We start from the raw sequence: 25099 nt of genomic DNA, 5'->3' as shown, positions 1-25099 counted from the left end.
TGTTAAGATGCTGGCTCACTAGCCTGGAGGGTTTGCTCCCAGTGTGGGCTGAGAAAGATCATCACTATTATCCGGCATGGTTCTCCCTTGTCAGTGGTGCAGGACAGAGGGCCTGAAAAAAAACTGCTGTCTAGTGGTTCGGATGGGATGAAAAACCGAGGTCCTGTAAACACATTGGCGTCATGTAAAAGATCCCTTGGCAGTTGGAATTCAATATAAGAGTAGGCTGTAGAGCCGATGTATGGGCAAAATTTCTCTCATAGCATACTGTATGTCGATGTCCGTCTTCAGTAGCCCAGTCAGTGCAGAAAAGTAGGAAGTTAAACCACATTTCATATCATTTGTTTGTATTAAACAGAGAGAGTTGCACAACAAAATAGTACACTAATTCTTCACTATGGCCGATATTCATGGCAGAGAGAGAGAGAAAAATGGGGTTTAACGTCCACTCAACACAAAATAGGTAATTTCGGGACTAACATATGGTTTAATTTTATTTCAATAATTTGCATGCGCGTAGTGGTCTTTAGCAGTGTGAGGAAACCGGGACCCGTAGAAAACCCACGAGGTTGGACAGGCGACTCTACTCCTTGTCACATACAAACGGGAAATAGAAACTACGCCAGTTGACTCAATGACAGGCCTTATGATACAACGCGAACATGCTAACCATTCGGCTATCCAAACCATTGGTTCTCTGTGTGTAGAATGGATATTGGCAAGCCTAGTAGAAAATAGTATTTGTACCGATATTCAAGACAGAGATCTATGCCCTAAGGAGATAGTTCTCTGTGTGCGGAATGGATATTGGCAAGCCTAGTAAAAAACATATCAGTTACAAGGGTAGTCACCTTCTGTGCCAAAATATTAACTTTATCTTATGTTTGGTATTTATGAATTCATATTAGTCATTATGACATAACTTAATGTTTGAATAGTATTTATACAGAACTACAGACTATTATTATCATATCCTTCATGTTCGGTGCTAAGAGGAACTAACTATTTATTTGTCAATCCCTATAGCCAAGTCAGGATGGTGCTTGCTATTTAGTGGTGTCTTTGCTGTCTGGGCGGGTCAGCTACATTTAGCTTGGACAAGGGTATTTGATTACTTTTTGTGGAAATATCCAGTGGAATATATGCATGTGGTATTCTACCATATTTCAGGACTGAAGGCCTGACAAGGCAGCTGTCTAGTTGTTTGGATGGTATAAAAAAAATGAGGTACCCTGTACACATTAACATGCACATAAAACAACCCTTGACAGTTGGAATTTGATATATGTATAGGCTGTAGCTCCGCTGTCTCGGCTAAATTTCCCTCATAGCACGCTGTATGGGATATGTGCATCTTCATTAGCTCGGACGTAGCAGAACAGTAGGACTTTAAACCCCATTTCATATCTTTTCGATGCCTGGCCAAACGAAAAATAGCATTTTTTAAAACTAGCTTTCATTTTGCCGTCTCATGCCATCAATGGGGTATTATAGTTGGAGTGACGTTACTATATATTTGTAAATCCCTATAGCCAAGTGAGGATGGTGCTTGCTCTCCAACCATGAGGTCCTGGGATCAATCCTGGTTTCCCCCTGTTAATGGTGCCGGACAGATTATTGGAATAAAATTGTACCATATGTTAGTCAGACCCGAGCCCGTTGTATCGTAAGGTCTGTCATTGAGTCAACTGTGTGGCTTTAAGATGACAAGGAGTAAGGTCACCTGTCCAACCTTGTGAGTTTTCTCTGGGTCCTCCGGTTTCCTCCCAAGGCTAAAGACCCCTACGCGCAAGCGAATTGTTGAACTAATTTTGAACCATATTTTAGTCCCAAATTTACCTAGTCTGTATCGAGTAGAAGTTAAATCCCATCTCTCTTTGTCTCTCTCTGCTACACATGCCTGGATGAAAAAGATCGGTGTTTTTTTTTATACTAGCTTTTAGTTTGCCGTCTGAATGAGGTATTATAGTTGTCTGTAAGATAAAACTGACATCTGCTCTCCTCAACAAAACAACTAGAGAAAAATTAAACAAATTTTGTTGGTATCAGTATTTTTATGATGGTGGCATTTGACCAAAAGTTCTGATAATTGCTGAACTTGGTAAAGATTGAAATGATATCTTCTTTATAAATGCACAATGTCAAGATTTGATTGCAAGCCTGTATATACAATGAATTTGTTCCCAGTAACCGAATCTTCCGATATCATCTGATTCTGTCAACAGAGCCGCTTGTCCTTCTTCCCAACATGGCTTCCTCACCGCTTACAATAATAACCATTCTTTAGCTTCCATTACAAGTTTGTTTTTAAAAAAAGAAATCTAAGAAGATTTTCCAAAAATGCTACTCAAAGCTTTTAACTTTTTGTTTATATCAGTTGTTGTTTTTTATCACAAACTCTTTTCTTCTAAACAGATTGTTAAATTTGATATACCAGTAAAATATGTGAACCCTTGCTAATTTTACAATTTTGTTGAATTTATACACAATATCAAGAGGGCATACTGTCACGTTTCCTTTCTGTTAGAAGAGAGGTCGGTGGCCCAAGTGGTTTGATGGGTGTATGGATGCAAGTCATTCCGTGAAATATTTTGAAAGGCTGTATTAGCCAGACATTTGATTGGCTGTTTAATTAATGCCAAAGAATACTCCGTGGCATGTGGTGACCCATGATCTTGGATGAGGAACAAGTTCTTGTGAGGGAAATAAAAAAATCCCGATACTTATATCGTGGTTTGGCCGGTTTAGAAATTTTAGGTTGTGTGAAACATGTTAAGAATTGATTTGTAGCATATCTGAACCATAGTATATGTTTGACACTGGCTGAGAAATATGATTATGATTATAGCATTTAAAACCGCATTGAATCTACGTGATATTATCAATTGAGAAATAAGTGCAAAAACTCAAAAACCATACGCAAAGCATTTCATTGTGTCCCCATCACTTATAGCCCCTGAAGGTTTTATTACACTGTCATCCGAGCCCAGAGCCAGCTTGTCTTAAATAAATAGTTCTTTAAATGTTTCTTGATATTTTGTTTTAATCCTTAAATTCATTTCTTACACTTCATTGTTTTATCAACTTAAAGGAGCTTAAGAGACAAAACCTTTTTTAAAGTCCCCTGCTTATTTACTTTGCGGGGACAATAATTAATTATCGAGGTGAAGTGAGGACAATAAGCTAACCACATTCCATGCCACCACATATATATATATATATTTGACTTAGCAATATAATCATAAAATCTCGAAATGACAAGGGGGGAATGGGGCTGGATGTGCGCATTGTATCATAAGGTCTGTCAATAAGACCCATTTGTATGTGACAAGCAGTAGGGTCTCCTGTCCAACCTCATGGTTTTTCTCTGGGTCCTCCCGAAATGATCTAGTTTGTATCCAGTGGATGTTAAACCTCTCTCTCTCTCTCTCTCAATGACAAGGTATAATCTTTCTTCTGACAGTGTTCATGGAGAGTAGACTCATTTTTTCAACTCACACAGTGATATACAGTATTCTCAATGTGACCTAGGAGAAGTGCTGCTCCACACCACCTTAATTACAGATAGTTGACACAGCAAGTTTTTTTCTGTTGCATAACAATTTTATTGATTTTTTACACTTAATGACATTATGTTTATTGGTAATGAACTGTTGAATTTACAAGGAATCCACTCGAACATTGTCAAAAATCTGATCTAATTGATCGACAACATATTATTCATGACAACTAAGTGCATTCTTGTTACAGAATCGCATCTTGATTCCGATATACCAAATGGGTTCCTGCAAACAAATTCATTGTTTTCTGTATCTTTATGGCAGTATTTGTCTAATGGAAATGACTGTCCCCAGGGACGGTACATCGAAGGGCAATAAAATAACATTTAGAACAATCTATTTACAAAGTTATTTATGCATTAAGAGGCGCTAGGAATTGTCACAATGAAATTATACAGGCCTCTCAATCACAGACAATAGAGAGATTTGATGGCCATCTGACATATAAGGTACACAATAGCAGTAATTGTTCATAATTAATATACTCATTGGATGATTACATTAGCATAGATTCAATTTAACTGATTCACTTGCGTGTAGGAGTCTGGTTTCCTCACACAGCTAAAGACCCCTACACGCAAGTGAATTATTGAAATAAAATTTAATGGTATGTTAGTCCCGAAATGATCTAGTTTGTGTCGACTGGACATTAATCCTCCCTCTCTCTCTCTCTCTCTCTCTCTCTCTCAACACCATTATATCTATTGAATGCACACCCCAGTAGTGATTTTAAAATGTTCCATCACTGTGTCTTAAATAGTTGATATTAGGATCCCATATTTTCACAGTAAGGTAACATCAATATTGATTGAAATGGACCAAAGCTGAATTCTAATTCAGGTTTTTAATTTTGAATATTATATATAATATTGAGCTAGAAGTTTAGATCTTTGAACGTCCACTTGTCACAAACCAAGTGTCTAGAAATTCATAGAATTTTCTAAATTTTTACAAAAATACAACACAAACTGTGCACATACAAATCAATGAGAAGTCATAACAGGGGTTCTAGAAAGTGTAACCAAATTAAATGGGGTTCAACGTCCTACTGTTCTGCTCCGATTGGGGTAATGAGGATGGGCATACGCTATACAGTGTGCTATGAGGGATCTTTTACGTGTACGCCAATGTATATGTGGAACCTCATTTTTTTTCGTCCCAACAGAAGGACAAGACAGCTGTCCTTGTCAGGCCTGCACCATTGACAAGGTGAAACCATGTCGGAAAATCACAATGAACTTTCTTGGGCTAGCAAATCAGCGTCTTACCCACTAAGCCATCGTGGCTCATGAGTTCTAGAAAGACCAAGGGATAACAATTCTTTTCCATAATTGGAGTCATAGTTTCCATAACTTAAAAAAAATATAAAACAGAGTCCGTCCACCAGGTAAGTTACAGCTGTTAAGGAAAAAAAATGGACGAATTAAAAATTTTCTCAGAGTCTTGCAGGTGGTAATAGATCAATAAAAAATATCATTTTATGATTCACTAAGCCAACATTTCACGTCAATAAAACATCAACCATTAAAAATATACGAAGAAGAAAAAATGTTTTTATAAATATCAGTATTTGAAATGTGACGAACATTAAGTCAATATTCGATGGTAGAGTTATATTTATATATTCTACAAGTTAAAAACAAATATAGACTGGATACTAAAATAACAGGCATATATCATAATCTATAACAATAACACACATTTCATAATAGCTACTCCACCCACATTTATCTAAGGCTAGGGTCACACTACTGTTTTCTAATCTCATGTCTACTCCACCCACTTCCCTCTTAAGGTAAATTCACACAGTGAATTCCCTTTAAAGGTAGAGTCACCCGACTGTCTTAGGCCCTGTTAAATCTCATATCAACCCCACTGACTTTCTTCTAAAGCTAGAGTCACACAGCTGTCTTTGGGGCCCTTATTAAATCTCATCTCAACCCCAACAACTTTCTTCTAACACTAGGGTCACACTGTTCTGAGGATGTCGTCCAATCTCATATCCACTCCATCCACTCTATCCACTTCCCACTAAAGCTAGGGTCACACTGTTGTCTATTAGGCTGTTGTCAAATGTCTACTCCATTGATTTGCCTTTAAAGCTAGGGTTACACTGTTGCCTTTAAGGCTGTTGTGAAATCTCATGTCTACTCCACTTGCGTCTAAAGCTAGAGCCACATTATGAGGCTGTTGTCAAATCAACAAGAAAACTCCTGGACAAATAATGCAAATAACTTCATATACCACAGTATAATACCTATATCTTGCAAATGTCATTGTTTTATCTTCTTCTGGTTGTGTGTGCTTGTGCGCTTATTGTGTGTTTTTTTTAACACTTTTGTGTTGTAGGTTTCCTGTGTGTTATTTTTTGTATGTGCTCTTGTTGTTCTATTTGTTTTTATACTTGGTGTCCTGTGTGTCTTACTTCTCTGTGTGTGCTTGGTGTCCTGTGGGTTTTTATTATACTTTGTGTGCACTTGGTGTCCTGTGTATATTTTATTCTTTGTGTGCGCTTGGTGTCCTATTTCTTTTTATACTGGGTATCCTGTGTGTTCTCTGTGTGTGCTTGGTGTCCTGTGTGTCTTACTTCTCTGTGTGTGTTTGATGTCCTGTGGGTTTTTATTATACTTTGTGTGCACTTGGTGTCCTGTGTATATTTTATTCTTTGTGTGCACTTGGTGTCCTATTTGTTTTTATACTTGGTATCCTGTGTGTCTTAATTCTTTGTGTGCACTTGGTGTCCTGTGTTGTTTTTTTTATTCTCTGTGAGCACTTGGCGCCCTGTGCGATTAATTTCTCTGTGTGCACTTGGTGTTTGGTGCGATTTTTGTACTTTGTGTGCACTTGCTGTTTTGTGCATTTTTTTATACTTTACGTGCACTTGGTGTCGTGTGTGTTTTTAATACTTTGTGTGCACTTGATGTCCTGTGTTTTTTTATATTCTGTGTGCCCTTGGTGTCCTGTTTGTTGTTTATTCTTTGTGTGAACTTGGTATCCTATTTGTTTTTATACTTCGTGCCTGCTTTTATACTCTGGGTGTTATTCTTGTACGTGCACTTACTATTTTTATAATAATCAAAACTTTACAAGACTACAGATTCACGATTTACTTCACTCTGTAACGCAGTGTGAACACACACAATTATCCACACTCAAAAAATTGGTTCGAACAAAGCCTTACCTTTATATAGAATACTTGACTTCATTGATAAATATCTTAACAGAATGTTTCTCTTCAAAAATATATATTTATTTTATTCTAATATAGGATATATTAAGTCGATATAACCGCCCCCATTTGCCTTACTTATTTCCTAACTAAAACAACTCTTATTGATCTATACAAGCCTATCTATTCTTGTTTCCATGACGAACTCATATAACTATTTGATTTTTTGATATTGCTGTAAACAATAACTCGAGGACATGGAAATGTCTCTATATGAAGTGCCGTTTCCAGAACTCAATAATCACTCGTTTTAACTTTTTCATACCTGAGAGAGAGAAATGGGGTTCAACGTCCACAAACTAGGTCATTTCAGGAGAAAACCCAAGAGGTTTTTTCAAACCTAAGTTACGGTTGCTCTGGTTATGGTGCTGCCTTATAATTAGTAAACAAGTGGGCTCAGGTCAGTCCTAGCCGATCTCAGTCGGGAAATTCCCTCATGATTTTCAAGTGGTTCAGGACGGGAATTTGGTCATTTGGACAGGATGAAAAGTCAAGGTCCCTTGAATACTATTGAGTAGGTTAAAGATCACCTAATGTGATTGAATTTATCCTGACACCCTTTTATATTCGTTAATGTGGATATATCTTGTACAGGTCCATTAGTCACGCTTCTATTTTGAGTTTGTAATCTGATAAATATGAATCGAGTTAAAGACTATCTCTAGATCTTATTTCTAAAAGATTTATTCTCGAGTCTAAATCCTGATATTGCTTGTGTTTGTGTCACATTTAAAGGGCCAATCACGATAATATGTTGGAGAATAAAACTGCTTAATTTTGTGCTAAAATCCCTTAAAATCCTTTACCGACTGGACGAGCTACTAACTCAATATTTGTGATAGGTTTTCAAACAACTTAAACCCATCAGTCTTCATCTGGGAATCGAGACCGGTTTGAATCCTTGAGATTAAGTAGTTTTTGTAAGTGCACGGTCGTCAGGGGCGGATCCAGGAATTTTTGCAGGAGGGGGTTTGCCAGGCTCCTGAGACAATGTATCTCCCCCCCCGCATGGTCTCTATCGTCATTTTGGCGTATATACATACACATTGAGCCTTTTAAACAGAGAAATTGAGAAATTTAACACCTTGTTTGACGTCTATTTTTATTATGAATTAATACAATGACATTGTGATTCAATTTCATGGATGCAAAGCATTAATTGTGATATCAAATAATGTCTATGTCATTATCTCGTGCTTTGAGTGCCCATCCTGTCCCACGTCTAACGATAAAGGATAAAGCACATGGCCGAGAAACTTTTGTCATAAAAAGTGTTGATTTACAATTTATGTAGCTGAGCAGGGGGGGAGGGTCAACCCCCCAAACCCCCCCCGTCTGGATCCGCCCCTGGTCGTCGATTACATATCAAAAATATGGTAAAAGAGGTCAAAGAAGAATTTAAGCAACCTGGATTTGGTCTAGTTTAAAATATTTTCTTTGTTTTGAGAAAAATAATCATTTTTGAATAAATCTTCTTGGTCTGGTTGCCATGGAGGGGGCCATTCCTGAGTAAAGTGAGTAAAAGGAAAATAGATATGTATGTTTGTTGTAGCAGACGGACGGCCAGTGGTTGGTGAACTACTTCTGCTAACAGATTGTGAATTGTTGTGAAATATGGCACAATGTCAATAGATTAAAGTAAAACAAAATCTATTGGGGGTAAATCTGGGTTGCTAACACAAATTATAACCATTTATCTTCAGATGTCAGCTTTTAACTTTTAACTGCCATTTTGAGGCAACGATAATTAAGGGGGAGTTGCAGAGTTTCATGCCAGCATTTAACTGGCCATTTTGTTGCAATGATATTAAAGTGTTTGGTGCCAGCTTTTAACTTGCTATTTTAAGGCAATGATAATAGAGAGTTTGGTGCTAGCATTTAACTGGCCATTTTGTTGCAATGATATCAAAGAGATTAGTGCCAGCTTTTAACTGGCCATTTTAAGACAATGATAATAGAGAGTTTGGTGCCAGCTTTTAACTGGCCATTTTGTTGCAATGATAATAGGAGAGTTTATAATTACTGCCATGTCTTGGAACATTATAAACAGTTATAATTAGTGTTCTTAACCCGGTTTGTTTAGAATTTGTTTCAAGATATTTTAACTCCCTGTTTATGTAAGCTCCATCAAGTCATCAAAAGATTACATGTGTCAAATTTAACCTGTTTATATTTGGGGTCAAATAAATCTTTCAGGATTCAGACTATAGCTGAAAGAAATTATTGCCATGGGGAAGATTAACTTAAATTAGATTTTGTTCCTTCAAAGATTTAAAAATGCCCATGATAGTTAAGTTTGCTTAACTTTGTCTGAATGCAAAAGTGGGGCAAATAATTTTTTTTAATTTTTTTTCAAAGCTGGCCTTCTACACAGATTTGCAGAAAATTGTCCGCTGAAGACATTTTTGGTTTCAAATAGGATGTATATATGTGTGCATATATAATTATTATGTTATAAAAATGTCTGGTTCGTTGCTAACTAAATTGCAACAGATTGCATCAAGGTGCACTTTAGATCACAGTCTACATTTATTTAAAATTCGAGTTGTCAAGGGTTCTTTTAGGCACACACCAAAGTGTAAAATAGACTCTTTTTTTGTCCCAGCCGAATGAAATGACACTATTCCTTGCCATAAATTTTGTATTATGCAGTACAATATTTTTTTTTTACTTAGAATAAAAAAAAAAAATATGTGAAACATTGTGCTGCAACAAGTTGGATTCTTTGAAAGTGTTAAAACGCCACTCAAGTTACCTTTTTGAAAATTCCACTTACAAAATAAAAACTAAACCATAGAATCCTCTTTTTTACAGGCATTGAAGAGGAGCCTGTCAAAATGTTTTAGAATTCATTCGACCCGTAATTGAAGGACTAAAAAATTCTCCCAATGTTGATGGAAGTTTTGCTAATCTTTGAATAATATATCAGCGAAACCAAAGACCTGGCAAATCACGCAAAAAACTCGCTTATTCAAGACGTAAGTGTAAACAAGGGGTTTAACAAAAACAACATCAATGAAGACAAAATGGCTTTTTTTTGTCAACATTCTACGATTTCTTAAATAATGTTACGTCAGTTTAGGGTTTGGTGATTTGGTTACAGAAATACAATTTAGAGAAAAGATTTCAACAAATTCCTGATGTGATTGCGGTATTTACTATGGGAGCATTGTTGTGCCACTTTGTGATGAGAGTGAGAGAGAAATGGGGTTTAACTTCCACTCGACACAAACTAGGTCATTTCGGGACTAACATATGGTTCAATTCTATTTCCATAATACGCTTGCACGTAGGTGTTTTTAGCAGTGGGAGGAAACCGGAGGACCCGGAGAAAACCCCCAAGGTTGGACAGGCGACCCTACTCCTTGTCACATACAAACAGGGAATCGAAACCATGCCAGTTGACTCAATAATGACAGACTTTATGATACAGCGCGGACGTGACTTTGTGATGAATAAGACTACAAACATTTATGGACGAGGATATTATACAATTGATGCCAAGATTACATTTCAGAAAATAGTTTTGGGATCAAAATGATTATATATTGATGGAGCTGTGATGTTGTCTATTACTACATCGAAACCATGAGGTTTGGGGTTCGATCTCAGTGTCGGTGGAGAAAGTTCCTCAGAATTTTCCAGCCAAGTTTCCGCCTTGTTAGTGGTACAGAAAACTGAGGTTCTGTTAACACTGCATGTAAAAGATCCCTTGGCAGTTGGAATTTGAAATGAATGTAGGCATGAGGTTTCGTTGACAGTGCATGTAAAAGATCCCTTTGCAGTTGGAATTTGAAATAAAAGTAGGCATGACATATGTCTGTCTTGATAAGCCCGGGTGGTGCAGAAAAGAATCTCTCTCCCTCCCACAACTGTGTCCCAAGGTCTAGTTTTATTTAAGGGGGAGTTGTAGAGATTCATGCCAGAATTTAACTGGCCACTTTGTTGCAATAATAATAAAGAGTTTGGTGCCAGCTTTTTAACTGGCCATTCGAAGGCAATGATAATTATTTTATAAGAAATCTCTCTCTCTCTCTCTCTGATTATATGAAGTAGAAGGTATGATATAAGATATGTGATATCTACAATAAACACTATAACCATTTATATTGACCTTTTATTTATCTACTAACAACCACCTGTACCGGTGTTAAAACTATAAACTATATCTTACTACATCAATAATCTATGTACTACATAATAAATATACTTTAATTAAACCATTCTTCCTTTCTATTAAACACACCTCAACCAACCATCGCTATATCATACAAAATGTGGTTTAACATCCTACTTTTGTTTTACATAAACCAGGTGAGTGAAGTCAGGAATATGACATGAGAGAGAGAGAGAGAGACACAGACAGAGAGAGAGAGAGAGATGTGTTATCGTCTAATGTGTGGGATCATGGCCGTGGAGCCATTGTCTTAATTAAGAGAGAGAGAGAAATGGGGTATAATGTCCTCTCGACACAAACGAGGTCATTTCGGGACTAACATATGGTTCAATTTTATTTCAATAATTCGCTTGCGTGTAGGGGTCTTTAGCAGTGGGAGGAAACCGGAGGAGCTGGAGAAATCCCACGAGGTTGGACAGGCAACCCTACTCCTTGTCATGTACAACCGGGAAATCGAAACCAGTTGACTCAATGACAGACCTTATGATACTGCATGCACACGCTAACCATTTGGCCATCCAACCCCTTGAATAAGACATGCAGTGTGCTATGAAGGTAATTTTGCCCAAACAGCAGCGCTATGGTCTCCTCTTATTTCTATTTAAAACTGTCCAGGGATCTTTAATGACCTCTTTCGTTACCAGGCCCTTTGTCCTGCACCACTATAATCAGACTGCAATTTTATTGGATATATGCAAATTGATTTTACTGGTCAGCCAATCGAATTTCAGTATTTCTTAAAATTTCGATTGTATCTTAGTTTAAGTTTTCGTGAACAAGGGCCCAGGACCCTGGAATCTGTGTATTTCTAGTGTTACATAATGGTAGATGTTATTGATACAGTTATTGTGCCATCTTGACACATGAAAGCAGAATTGATTAAAATATCTTTATGTTGGCAATCGGCATCCATGGTTGTCCAGATCGCACTCTCTGGTATATGATGCAATATAGGCAGCTGTATAATCTCTTCCGCCATCCTTTGTCTAGAAAGGGTTTATAAGCAGGAATGAAAAGGAGATAGGAGAGACAAGGCTATAGGTGCCTTGGGTTAAGACTAGAACAAGGGCCATGTAAGTTAGTTGGTACCCTAAGGGTGTCAAGCCAAGGTAGGACCACAGCTCGCTCAACACAAGATAATTATGAAGTCTTAAGTTTTGTTCATGATATGTTTGAAGAAGAATAAAAAGTATCATATGACGTTAAACCAGTGTTGTCATCACAAACTAATTAAAAGAACCCAAAAGTGTAATACTAGTTCATTATATCATTGGAACATTTTAACAGCAACATTTTGAAACAAACCTTAAAGTTGTCAATCTGTGTTTAGAGGATGCCTCAACAGATGGAAGTGTTAAATCATAATTGTGGCCATCAATCATAAAGCTGGTAAATTATTTTTAATCTCTTTTCAGATGGTATTCTACATTTTCATCCAAGCGTAAAATATGGGGTAATAAGATGAAAGCGGGGTGCAGGAATTGATGAATGACTTTAAACGTAAGTTAGTCTGTTACCTGAATAAGTATGATAAATTGTACGTAATGGTTTAAAAAAAATACCTCATGTTACAGAAGGTATCCTTTACCAGAAACAAGAATTAGTTGTTTCGTTAGATCTTGAGTATCTGTGGGAACATGGGAACAGTCTGGTATTTTCGTTACAGTCTCAACCATTTAAATAGGAAGTGTATTGCTAATCACGCAACCAATCATAGAACAAACAGCACATAAACACAACACAATCAACTCAAATACCAAAAGATAACCACACAGGTGCTCACAGGTGATGTCAATGACAAGTGGAGAAATGTGTTCCATGGCACAGACAATCAACTGAAAACCGCACAAGACAACATCCCTGTAAAAGGTCCTGACAGGTGATACAGTCAAGTGGTATCAAGAGTTCCACGGCACAGACAATCAATTGAAAACAGCACAAGACAACATCCCTATTAGAGGTCCTGACAAGTGATACAGTCAAGTGGTATCAAGAGTTCCACGGCACAGACAATCAACTGAAAACAGCACAAGACAACATCCCCATTAGAGGTCCTGACAAGTGGTATCAGGTACACCACAGACAATCAACTCAAAATACCACAAGACAACATCCCTTTCACAGGTGATGACCGAAACAAGTGGTATCAGTGTTCCATGGCAAAGTCAACTGAAACAAAACCCCACAAGACCATAAGTGCTCACAGGTGAGACCAGAGACAAAAGGCACAAACAATCAACTCAAGGCAGCACAAGACAACATCCATATCATATGTACTCTCAGATGAACTCAAAGAGACAAAAGGCAGCAAGTGTTTCAAAGCATAGACAATCATGTCACGACATCCATATCACACATTCTCACAGGTGATCCCTGTGCCAAGTGGTATCAGATGTTCTATAACAGAGACAATGCAGGCACAAGACAACATCTTGTTCATAGGGGCTCACAGGTGAGCCTAGAGACAAGTGGAATTGGGTGTTCCATGGCACAGACAATCAATTTGAAATATCACATCACTATAACCACATGACAAGTGCAATCAGCTACCATAGAAACAGTAGGGGCAGTAACTCATGCACAACATGTCACAAATCTGTACCTGAGACACCAAAAACTGGGATTCAGAATGGATAAATTAAAAGTTGTTCTCACATAAAAATGAAAACTGATAAAACTGCCAATTTCAGTCACTCCTGCCAGATTTTCCGGTCTGGTTTCCCATTTCAATGGTGGAGGATTAATGGAACCCAAAAAAGACCATGGTTATGTTAAAGATCTCCTGACAATTGCAAATCAAATGAGTAGGCTGTTGCACTGCCGCTGTCCTCATAGCACACTGAATGACGTTTGTCCATCTTCATTAACCCCGGTTGGAGCAGAAACGTAAAGACATTAAGCCCCATTCCATTTCATTTATTTCTGACTAGATTAAAATCAGGCACACATTTTAAAACTTTTATCCTTTCCAAATTTGGAATCACGAAACCTTGATAATACTATCCAAATCACTGTTAAGATAACATCAGGCCACCAACATTCATATGTCTTCATTAATTTATATCCATAAATACTTCTGCACTTAAAATAGGACTAAATTCTTTAACCCCTTAGCACTTGGTACATGTAAGCTTATATATTGACTATCCCAGTTCCTGAAGAAAATTACAGAAACAGTCCGCAACTGTTGTTCCTTAGACCGACTCAAATCGCCGAGATATGAATAGCTTTCCATATTATATGACCATATTGAATGTGCCACAGTTTAGGGTGGTCTAGGGTGCCCTAGTAAAGATGGTTTCAGGGCGGTCTAAGCTTTCCTAGTAAGGATGGTTTCAGGCGGTCTAATCAGCCCTAGTAAGGATGGTTCTGGTGGTCTAAGCAGCCCTAGTAAGGATGGTTTTGGGCGGTCTAATCAGCCCTAGTAAGGATGGTTTTGGGCTGTCTAAACAGCCCGAGTAAGGATGGTTTCAGGCGATCTAAGCAGCCCTAGTAAGGATGGTTTTGGGCTGTCTAAACAGCCCGAGTAAGGATGGTTTTGGGCGGTCTAATCAGCCCTAGTAAGGATGGTTCAGGTGGTCTAAGCAGCCCTAGTAGGGATGGTTTTGGGCGGTCTAAGCAGCCCTAATAAAGATGGTTTCTGGTGGTCTAAGTGCTAAAGGGTTAAGAGATCTTCTGCTTATCTTTATTTTATTATGAATAAATGTCAGTAAATGATAAAATATTATCAAAATTCCACAAAACAATCATTTATTAGATAAATGGTAATTCTCTTACATATTTCTGTATTATAAGAAATACCAATTTTTTAATTTCTTTTATTAAAATTAAAGAATACTGGGATTTCTTTGTTCCAAATTGCATAAAATAAAGAAAATGGAACCAAAAAACCCAAAACAACCAGACATGGACAGGGGGGCTGCATTCCTGCACAAATGCATACAGTGATATGAATTTTCAGATAAAAAATAACACATTTTCAGGTAAAAAAATTAACTCATTTTCAAGTAAAAAATAACACATTTTCAGGTAAATAAGAACACATTTCAAGGTAAAATTATCAAATTTCCAAGTAAAAAAATATCACATTTTCAGGTAAAAAAATATCACATTTTCAGGTATAAAATAACACATTTTCGGGAAATCATAGATTTCTCAAACATTTTATTTTTTTGATTCAATATTTTTCAATAAATTCAGAAAATCATAGAGTGTTCTAAAACCAGGGGCACTTGTTTCAGTCTTGATTGACTGGCCATGGAATGGAGAATTTACTGTCTTTTGATTTACATGGCATACAATTAGAACTTCGAACAATTTACAGTTTTTATGTGGAATGAAATGAAATGAAATGAAATGGGGTTTAACATCCTACTGTTCTGCTCCGACTGGGCTAATGAAGACGGGCATACGCCATACAGTGTGCTATGAGGGAAATTTTGCCCGGGCAGCGACACTACGGCCTACTCTTATATCGAATTCCAACTGCCAAGGGATCTTTTATGTGCACGCCAATGTGTACATGGTACCTCAGTTTTCCGTCCCATCCAAACGACTAGACAGCTGTCCTTGAGTTTTTATATGTAAAAATATATTAAAACACTGGGATGATGCTAAAGAATTGTCATATTATTTAAACAAACTATCTTACTAATTTGAATTATGGTTAAACATAAAAAAATAACTGGTTGGCAATCCTTATAAAAATCTAAAAAGTACCAACAGAATAGGGCTGTGAATACTGGAAGCTGAGAAACTGGTCTTCTGTTTGAAATGTTGTGAATATTTGACAGGAGTCAGTAGTAATTACCGTGATAATTATCAGCAGTAACATGATCCTACAAACTGACATGGATATAACAACCCTATAATGTTACATTATGAACTATTGTATCCCCCACTGTGTTCATCAACAAATTCCCAACCACCGGTATTATTTAGAATCTCTTGCCGGAGGCTAGACCTGTATGTGATTCCTATCACGTCTAATATACCTTAACAGACGTGGAGTAGAACCACATGCTAACGCTAACAAATTGCCAATTTACAAACCTAAGGAATTTTTTCTCCGTCACTTCTTGGTATAATTACAGGTGATTTGTAAAATTGTGTGAATAGAAAGGGAGATGTAAAAACACATTTATTAATGAGGAATGTACTGCATCATGTGAAATACCCTCCCCTTCTCGACAGCGGATCATTTAAAGCTTGTCATTTTTCATACCTCTGATAATGATTTATCAACTTGATACCAACCCCAGGTGGGTAATTATTTACTGAATTCCAACATATATGCACCAGAACTGTCCTTCTGTAAAGGGGCACCTGCTGATTTGGAATATTAAGATGAGATAAAAGTAATTATTAAACTGAAATATCCAAAATTAACTTACTGTTGTTTGCTTTGAACAATTCCAATTTCAACTTTATCCTCAAATCGGCTTGTCCTGTAACGAAAATACAATTTCATGTTCCTTTAAGATTTCTATTTATTATATAACATTCCCTTTCCGGTTAGGGGAGCCATGACTGCACAGTGAGTTAGAGATTCTGACTCACAAATTAGGAGGGCCAGGATTTGATTCCTGTGTTAGCCGACCGTGAATGTTCCCAGATGTTTTCCAGTCTGGTTTCACCTTGTCAGTGGTGCAAGATGGAGTTTACAGTCATTTGGATGGGATGAAAAACCAAAGTCTCATGTACATGTAAAAAGATCCTTTCCTTTGACAATTGGAATTCGATGAGGAGCCGGCGGTAAAAATCTCTGTTCAAGCAAAATTTCTCTTGCTGTTCAAGCAAACTGCATATCAAAAACCCATCTTTATTAGCCTAGTCGATGCAGAAAAGTAGAATGCTATACCCCATTTCATTTCTATTAATTGTCGGTCAGCATGTAATATATAATTATATCATAAGATTACAATGAGAAATTGTTGTTGGATACATTAAGATAGATAATGGAAGGAAAGAGAACAAATATTTTAATAAAGTTACAAAATATTAACAAAAGTTCTATGTAATATTCAAATGTAATTATCATAGCTTGTGAATGGCAAAATAACTGGAAATTTGTGATCCTAAAATTTCGAAATCCAATAATATTCTTCCTTATGCTGGCCCAAATGAACAACCTTGCCAAGTCTTTCAAAATTTCATTGCCTTATATCGCATTCACAAGATTTCAAATAAATTATCACTGCAAATTTGAAAAAAAATTGACCTATTGAGTATTCACAAGAAATTATTGATAGACAAAGATCATCAAAATTCAACCCTTTTAATATAAAACCTGTTTACATTATTAAAATGTTTGTGTTCATTATTTTGAAGTGGAGAAGAGAATTTCTGCTATAAACCAGATGAATCTGACATGCGGACGACCTTCAACCCTAATCTCCTATCACACTGTAAATCTCTATATTTAATCAAAGTTCAACCCTTTTTTTCAAAACCTGATTACATTATTAAAAGGTTTGGGTTCATTATTTTGAAGTGGAGAAGAGAATTTCTGCTATAAACAAGATGATCGGACATGCTGTCGACCTTCAACCCTAACCTCCTATCACATATATATTGGGGTGGAGAGGCTGGATGGTCAAATGGTTAGCGGTGCATGCCGTATCATAAAGTCTATCATTGAGTCACACAGTAAATCTTTATATTTAATCAAAGTTCAACCCTTTTTTTTCTTAAATCTGATTACCTTTTTAAAAATTCTGTGTTCATTATTAAGTAGTTGAGAAGAGAATTTCTACTATAAACCAGATGATCGGACATGCTGACGACCTTCGACCCCAATCTCCTATCACACAGAGAGGAACATGTAAAATATGCCTAATTGTGTTCTGGTATTTTTTTTAGACCAATGGTGCCACAGGCTGAAACTCATACAGAATAAACCACATCTTAAATAAGCAAAGCTTACCGTGTATCAAAATATACATTTTTTTCTATATCGGGAAGTAGTACACCCCAGGGGGTTCGCGAAACAGACAAACATACGAAAGGTGATCAGTTAATAAAATATATATTAGATTACTGAAATTTACACTTGGGATGATCAGGTTAATCTCAAGTTTTGTTTTATTTGTAAAATACTGTCTTAATTACTGTTCTAATGGTTGTGCATTTCCCACTAAATAGAAATCTGTCATATGCTCTATATTAGTTTTGTTTTGTTCTCAATCACTGTTTTAGTAAACAGTAGGATGTTAAACCCCATTTGTTTTCATTTCACTTTACATCCTACTAGGAATGAACCTGTTATTCTTATATCTAGTAAAATGAAATGAAATGGGGTTTAATGTCCTATTGTTCTGCTCCGACTGGACCAATTAAGACACGCATGCACCATACAGTGTGCCATAAGGGAAATTTTACCCAGACTACGGTGCTACTTCCTTCTCATATATCGAATTCCAACTGCCAAGGGATCTTTCACATGCATGCCAATGTGTACACAGGACCTCAGTTTTTCATCTCATCCAAACAACTAGTCAGCTGTCCTAGTCAGGCCTTCCGTCCTGAACCACTGACAAGGGGAAACCACGCTGGAAAATCCCAATGATCTTTCTCGGCCAACACCGGAATCGAACCCAGGACTATATCTTATAAAACTTTTAAATAAACTTTAATTCTTACTACGGAGTATTGTTCTATTTTTAATCAGTGTTTTAGTAGCTGTGCTTGTCCTTCTAGGAACAGCAAACCTTTGGCTGTTTATAAAACTTTTAAATAAACATTATTTCTTATAATATAGTATTATCTAATTCCAACAATACTGTTTTAGTAGATGTGCATGTCCCACTAGAAACAGTTCGTAGACCTGGAGACCCGACATTTTATACTTATAATTTAAGCACAACTTTTAAATAAACTTTTAATTCTTATTATAAAATTTTGTTGTATTCCCAATCATTGTTTTAGTAGCTTATATTTATAATTTTAGCACGTCTGTTTATAAAACTTTTAAATAACTTTAATGTATCTTATGAAGTATTGTTTAATTTCCGCAATACCTTCATTGTTTTAGAAATTGAAAATATCCCATTAAAACCTACCATGCTTAAATTTATAATTTTAGCACACATTTTTCTGTTCATAAAACTTTTAAATAATTTTAATGCTTATTATCAAGTATTGTTTCACTTTTATGTTCTAGTGTAGCTGTGCAAAGTTTCCAAGGCTTTTTGAGAGTGGTGTCCCCTTTTAAGTGTGTGCATGATGCAGGACCTGGCAAGGAACAGTGTCTAGTCATTTGCATGGGGCAAAAAAACGAAGTCTCATGTACACCTTGGCTTGCCTGAAAAGAACCCTTGGCAACTGGAACTCAATGAAGAGTATCTGCTATCTGGGAAAAACTTTTTTTTTGCAAATTACATAGCATATGCTCGTCTTCATTTTCATTAGTCAGGTTGGTGCAGAAAAGACCCATTTCATTTCATTTTTCTACTTAAAACAATTTCAGACATTTGTAATGAATTTCTAAAAGAAGTATATATCACACTGACGGTAGCTGGTTAATGTCACAGATTAATGTTAGAAAGGAATGAAGTCTTTGTAGTATCACAGATTGTGTTGTAGAGCTATGGTTCAGGAAGAAAGATGATACGGTTTTATCTTGAAGTAGATAACAGAACATCTAAGCCGAAAATTTGTTTCTATTCAAGGAGAAGCAATGACCTTAAGATGACAAATCCAACATGAGATTTAATACAGTTATCTGGGTATCAAATCTGTCAATCATTTTGTCCATCAAACGCACAACAGTCAATGCCTTAATGGCCACGCCAGGGCTCTAGCCTCAAAATGAAATGAAATGGGGTTTAACGTCCTACTGTTCAGCTCCAAATTGGGCTAATGAAGACGGGCATACGCCATATGTGCTATGAGGGAAATTTTGCCTGGACAGTGCCACTACAGCCTACTCTTATATCGAATTCCAACTGTCAAGGGATCTTTTACGTGCATGCCAATGTGTACACAGGACCTCGGTTTTTCATCCCATCTGAATGATTAGACAGCTGTACTTGTCAGGCCCTCCGCCCTGCATCGCTGACAAGGGGGAATGTCGGAAAATCTGTATAAACTTTCTCAGCCAATGCAGGGATCGAACACTCGACCTCGAGGCTAGCGAGCCAGCGTCTTACTATAGCCACCGTGACCCCCCCCCCTCTAGCCTCAAACTTTGTCAGTCGGACATCTTCTTTGATAGGTAAATTCCTCATAAGGAATTTTATGGGTTTATAAGTTTAAAATACCAGTTTTAAAATGAATTCTACTCAGAATTTGGGAATATCATTTGTTAAAGACATATGTACACAAATATAATACAGATTAAAGTACTTTGATATCTTGCCTCAAACAAAAAAAATGAAGTTTTTATTTAAGTGGCAATAAGCCTATACCAATGAGATTAATGAACTTGTTATTATTTATCAGACTTTTATTGTACTAATTGCTAAATATACATGTAGAAATTAATTTAGAAATTCTAGTAGATTAAGAATATATGAGAAGATTTCGGATACAGTAATCTGTAAATGTTTTTACACTATGCATTGACAACAATATTACTAATTTTAAGCTTCAATTTCTTACAATTATTCAAGGTACACACAGTACACTGTGAGAAAATTTCTTGGAATGATTTTCATATCACTGAGCAACAGGTTGCCAATAAGGTAATAAAATATTAACACAAAAATGATGTTTTTTCTTGAAATATTGTAATAATTGCCAAATGTATTTTTTAACCTGAGATTCAATATGTTTGTTATTATACGATGTCTATAGATTTAGTTTAATTATAAACTATTTCATTCTGCTTGCCAACCACAATCAGGCAGCTGATCGTGATATGGTGGTAATACCGTATTTGACCAAGCCAATGAGAATCAGAACGATTTAACCCATGATCCTTAAAGACTTCAAGTTACAATTTCATATTTTTAAGTTATATTTTTAAAATTTATTAAAATAAGAGAGAGAGAGAGAGAAATGGGGTTTAACGTCCACTCGACACAAACTAGGTCATTTCGGGACTAACATATGGTTCAATTTTATTTCCATAATTCGCTTGCGCGTAGGGGTCTTTAGCAGTGGGAGGAAACCGGAGGACCCGGAGAAAACCCACGAGGTTGGACAGGCGACCCTACTCCTTGTCACGTACAACCGGGGATTCGAAACCACGTCAGTTGACTCAATGACAGACTGAATGATACAGCGCGCACGTGCTAACCACTAAGCCATCCAACCCCCCTTATTAAAATAAAGCCTTAAAATAGATGGTATCTATAAACAGCCCTACCTTGTTAAAGAATAATCCTATTAATCCTATAATTCACTATTGCCAGTTGAGAAATAGGCAAAAATATCATTTTCATCTTCAAATTCCAACGTTTCAAGATAACTACTCCATGGTGGAGAATAAAAAACAAGGGAGGTAATTGTGTTATTATTTCGGGTGTAAATGAGTTTTAAGTGTGAGAATGACACCTATGATCGTATAATAGTGAGTTGACAACCTATTGAGCAAAAGACATAGAAATAATTATGTTTTGACTTTTTTAGAAAATATGAAATTGTAGCCTAACTTTAAAGGGCATAAAGGATCAGAGGGCATATACTGTTTCACAACATGAAAAACTGAAACCAATTGTTCCAAAGGGTTTTGGCTCCTGAAATCCAAGTCTAAGGCCAAATCAATTTAATTTTTAGTTTTTCAGGATCTTAATGAAAAGAAATGAAATGAAATGGGGTTTAACGTCCCACAGTTCTGCTCCGACTGGGCTAATGAAGATGGGCATACAGTGTGATATGGGGTAAATTTTGCCCAGACAGCGGAAATACGGGCCTACTCTTATATCAAAATGCCAAGGGATCTTTTACATGCATGCCAATGTGTACACTGGACCTCTGTTTTTCATCCCATCAGAAGGACTAGACAACTGTCCTTTTCAGGACCTCCGTCCTGCACCACTGAAAAGAGGAAACCACGAAAGAAAATCCCTATGAACTTTCTTAGCCAACACCGGGAGCGAACCATCCTCTTACTCACTTAGCCACCGTGGCTCTCCCATTAGACTATCTTGTATGGTGCTAGTACTGTAACATTGCTCTGTTTTATTAAATAACTGCATGACAATTTTACCTGAAACCCAGAAGCACCTGAGGAACTTTATAAGGTGAATACGGTAAATCCGTTTTTAAAAACAATCTTCACCACCCATAATAATCATCCAACTTGTATCTTACGTTTCATCTTTTAAACCATATGTTTCTATTCCCAGCCAATATTGAAATACTTTGATTACCTCACAAAATAAATTGTAGCTAAGAAATAATTAGTTACTAATGCAAGAAAAATATACTTTCAGTTCTCAATTACCGTCTAATTATTAACATCTTCAATAATATTCATCCATGTTGAATGTAATATGAAGAACTAAACATGAATGTTTGTAAGCAAAAAAAAAAAAAAGTAGGCCTATATAAAAAAAAATTGTGGATCTTATTTGTTAAAAAGATGTTTTCCAATTTATATGTTTGTTAATAAAAATGAGCTAAACATGAGTAAAAAAAAGAGCATAAGTATTTTTTTTTTTGGTACCTTTTTTTTTTAATAGAGATATTTTCCAATTTACATGTATGTTTTGTCCGTTATATATAATATAAGTATATTTTTTAAAATATATATGTTTTATAATAGTATAACCGATAGGTTCTTCAATAACTAGTAAGTCTGGAATGGTTCTTCAATCTTTTAATTACTGGAACTTATATCTTACAAATGACAATAATTCAACACATACAATGTACACTTCCAGCACAGTGGATGGCCGATGAAGCTGCTACTAAGTCGGGTGACCTAATGACTTACCTGAAATGAAATGAAATGAAATGAAATGGGGTTTAACGTCCTACTGTTTAGCTCCGAACTGGGCTAGTGAAGACGGGCATACGCCATACAGTGTGCTATGAGGGAAATTTTGCCCGGACAGCGGCACTACGGCCTACTCTTATATCGAATTCCAACTGCCAAGGGATCTTTTACGTGCACGCCAATGTGTACACGGGACCTCGGTTTTTCGTCTCATCCGAATGACTAGACAGCTGTCCTTGTCAGGCCCTCCGTCCTGCATCACTGACAAGGGGAAACCACGCCGGAAAATCTGGATGAACTTTCTCGGCCAATGCAGGGATCGAACACCCGACCTCCAGGCTAGCGAGCCAGCGCCTTACCCACTTAGCCACGTGATCCCCTAATGACTTACCTACTGATGTAACATTAGCCTTTTTATATTCTAACATCAAAACATAAACTATACAGGATTATCACTAGAGACATTAACATAAATAAACAATAATGGATTAAATACTTAACTAATTAGCTTCTACCCTGATTTATATTAACCATGACACATTAAATACTATCTAAAACTAACTGGTCATTATGCCTGGTCATAATATACATGTATGTTTGTGAATAAAAATGAGCAAAAGCATTTTCTTTTTGAATATTGTTTGCATTTTCATCTTATGTATTCATATTGTCATTTTGAATAAAATTTATTAGGATTGTGGGTGTTTCCTTGCACTAGGGGTTGGATGGCTGAATTGTTAGCGTGTGCACGTTGTATCATAAGGTCTGTCATTGAGTCAACTGGTGTGGTTTCGATTCCCTGGTTGTACGTGACAAGGAGTAGGTTCACCTGTCCAACCTCGTGAGTTTTTTCCAGGTCCTCCCGTCTCCTCCCACTGTTAGAGACCCCTACTTGCAAGCGAATTATTGAAATAGAATTGAACCATGTGTTAGTCCTAAAATGACCTAGTTTGTGTCAATTGGAGTTAAACCCATCTCTCTCTCTTGCTCTCTCTTTTACTAAGTGCCCCCCCCCCCACCACCGCTTCTGTCCCAAAGCTGTTTTGCACAAACAAATAGGCGAGAAGTTTAAAATACAAAAGCCTTTAGAACAAAATACCTCATAAGCATACTGAAGAAAAGATCATAACATTAAACTAAAATTATCTTGCATATATTAGGTTATTCCTTTATCACCAGATAGAAAATTCTTATAAATTTGAAAAAAAAAAAACATTCTCAAGAACCCTCTTTTGTAAAAGACAGTAGATTCTGATAATAAATGACATTAAAAGCGGGCGTCAAAAACTGTTTGTCACAAAAAAACAGGCCAGAAGTTGAAATACAATTGGAAGAAATCGTTTAAATTCACAGACACATGCTGCCACTAATAAATAGCATTGAACAAAAATCTAATATCCCCAACTGTGATAGACGCGGTTACATAGTGCAAATTCACAGTCAGTTACGCAGCCAATCTAATATCAATTTACGATATTGTCATAATCATAGCTGTAATAAACACAACAGAACATGAATAATTGTTTTATAATGACAATAATAGTCACTTGGCAAATAAAGACTAATGAAGCCTGATAAATCAACCAAAGGTTATCCAATATTCAATTAACTGCTGAATTATATTCCATATTTCTTTTCTTTTTTTTTTTTTGGCCGAAAAGGCATTCTTTTAACTTCTGCTTCATGTGATTATTCAATCAGAAGTCACTCACATTTTTCTTAGTCGATGCCGATTCTCCCTTTTGTACTAGCGAGGATTCAGTCTTTCGGATCAATGGGTTGTCACTTACTTGTAAAGGTTTGTAACACTTCACCTGGTCCAACTTCCACTAATTAAACCTGTCCAAAACACGCGGAAATTGAGTCACCGAAAAAACAAGATGGTTGATTTTGATTGGCAAGAAAAACTGGCCGTCAATCTCACACTTCAATTAACAAAGAAGACTGTTTTTGTGTTTTTGAAATATCTTTGGAACAATGTGATTTTTTTTCTTGAAGTTTCTGTTTCTGAGTAGGAAGGCAAATAATAGGAGATACAAATTGAATTATAGCTTAGTTCATAACAGACATTAGGTACCATTAAGTTCACAAATATACTGAGTTGACCATCAACACAATAAAGTACCATCACATCAATAAGATGATAGTAAGATAGTTCACAAATAGCCAGTGTTGACAGTCATAGCCAGTGTGGACAGGCACCATCACATCATAAAATAGTTCATAGATATCCAGTGTTGACAGTTAAC

The 25099-nt window shown here is 36.5% G+C and overlaps 1 protein-coding gene across 2 annotated transcripts in view; it reads right to left on the bottom strand.

The window, feature by feature from the left end:
- Positions 1-25099, bottom strand: part of LOC126821931 (alpha-mannosidase 2x) — a 164111-nt gene that overhangs the window by 113774 nt on the left and 25238 nt on the right. The window contains exons 1-2 of one of the 2 annotated variants that reach the window (XM_050550573.2): positions 22119-22165; positions 16360-16413 (exon numbers count right to left, since the gene is read on the bottom strand). The gene's annotated coding sequence lies outside the window, so the exon portion shown is untranslated. Of the gene's footprint in view, positions 1-16359; positions 16414-22118; positions 22166-25099 lie in introns of those variants that run through there. The other variant, XM_056101171.1, reaches the window with a different exon arrangement.

The sequence above is a fragment of the Patella vulgata genome, chromosome 5, assembly GCF_932274485.2.
Source record: "Patella vulgata chromosome 5, xgPatVulg1.2, whole genome shotgun sequence".
NCBI classification, from domain to species: domain Eukaryota; kingdom Metazoa; phylum Mollusca; class Gastropoda; family Patellidae; genus Patella; species Patella vulgata.
This window is presented reverse-complemented; position numbering and strand designations above follow the sequence as displayed.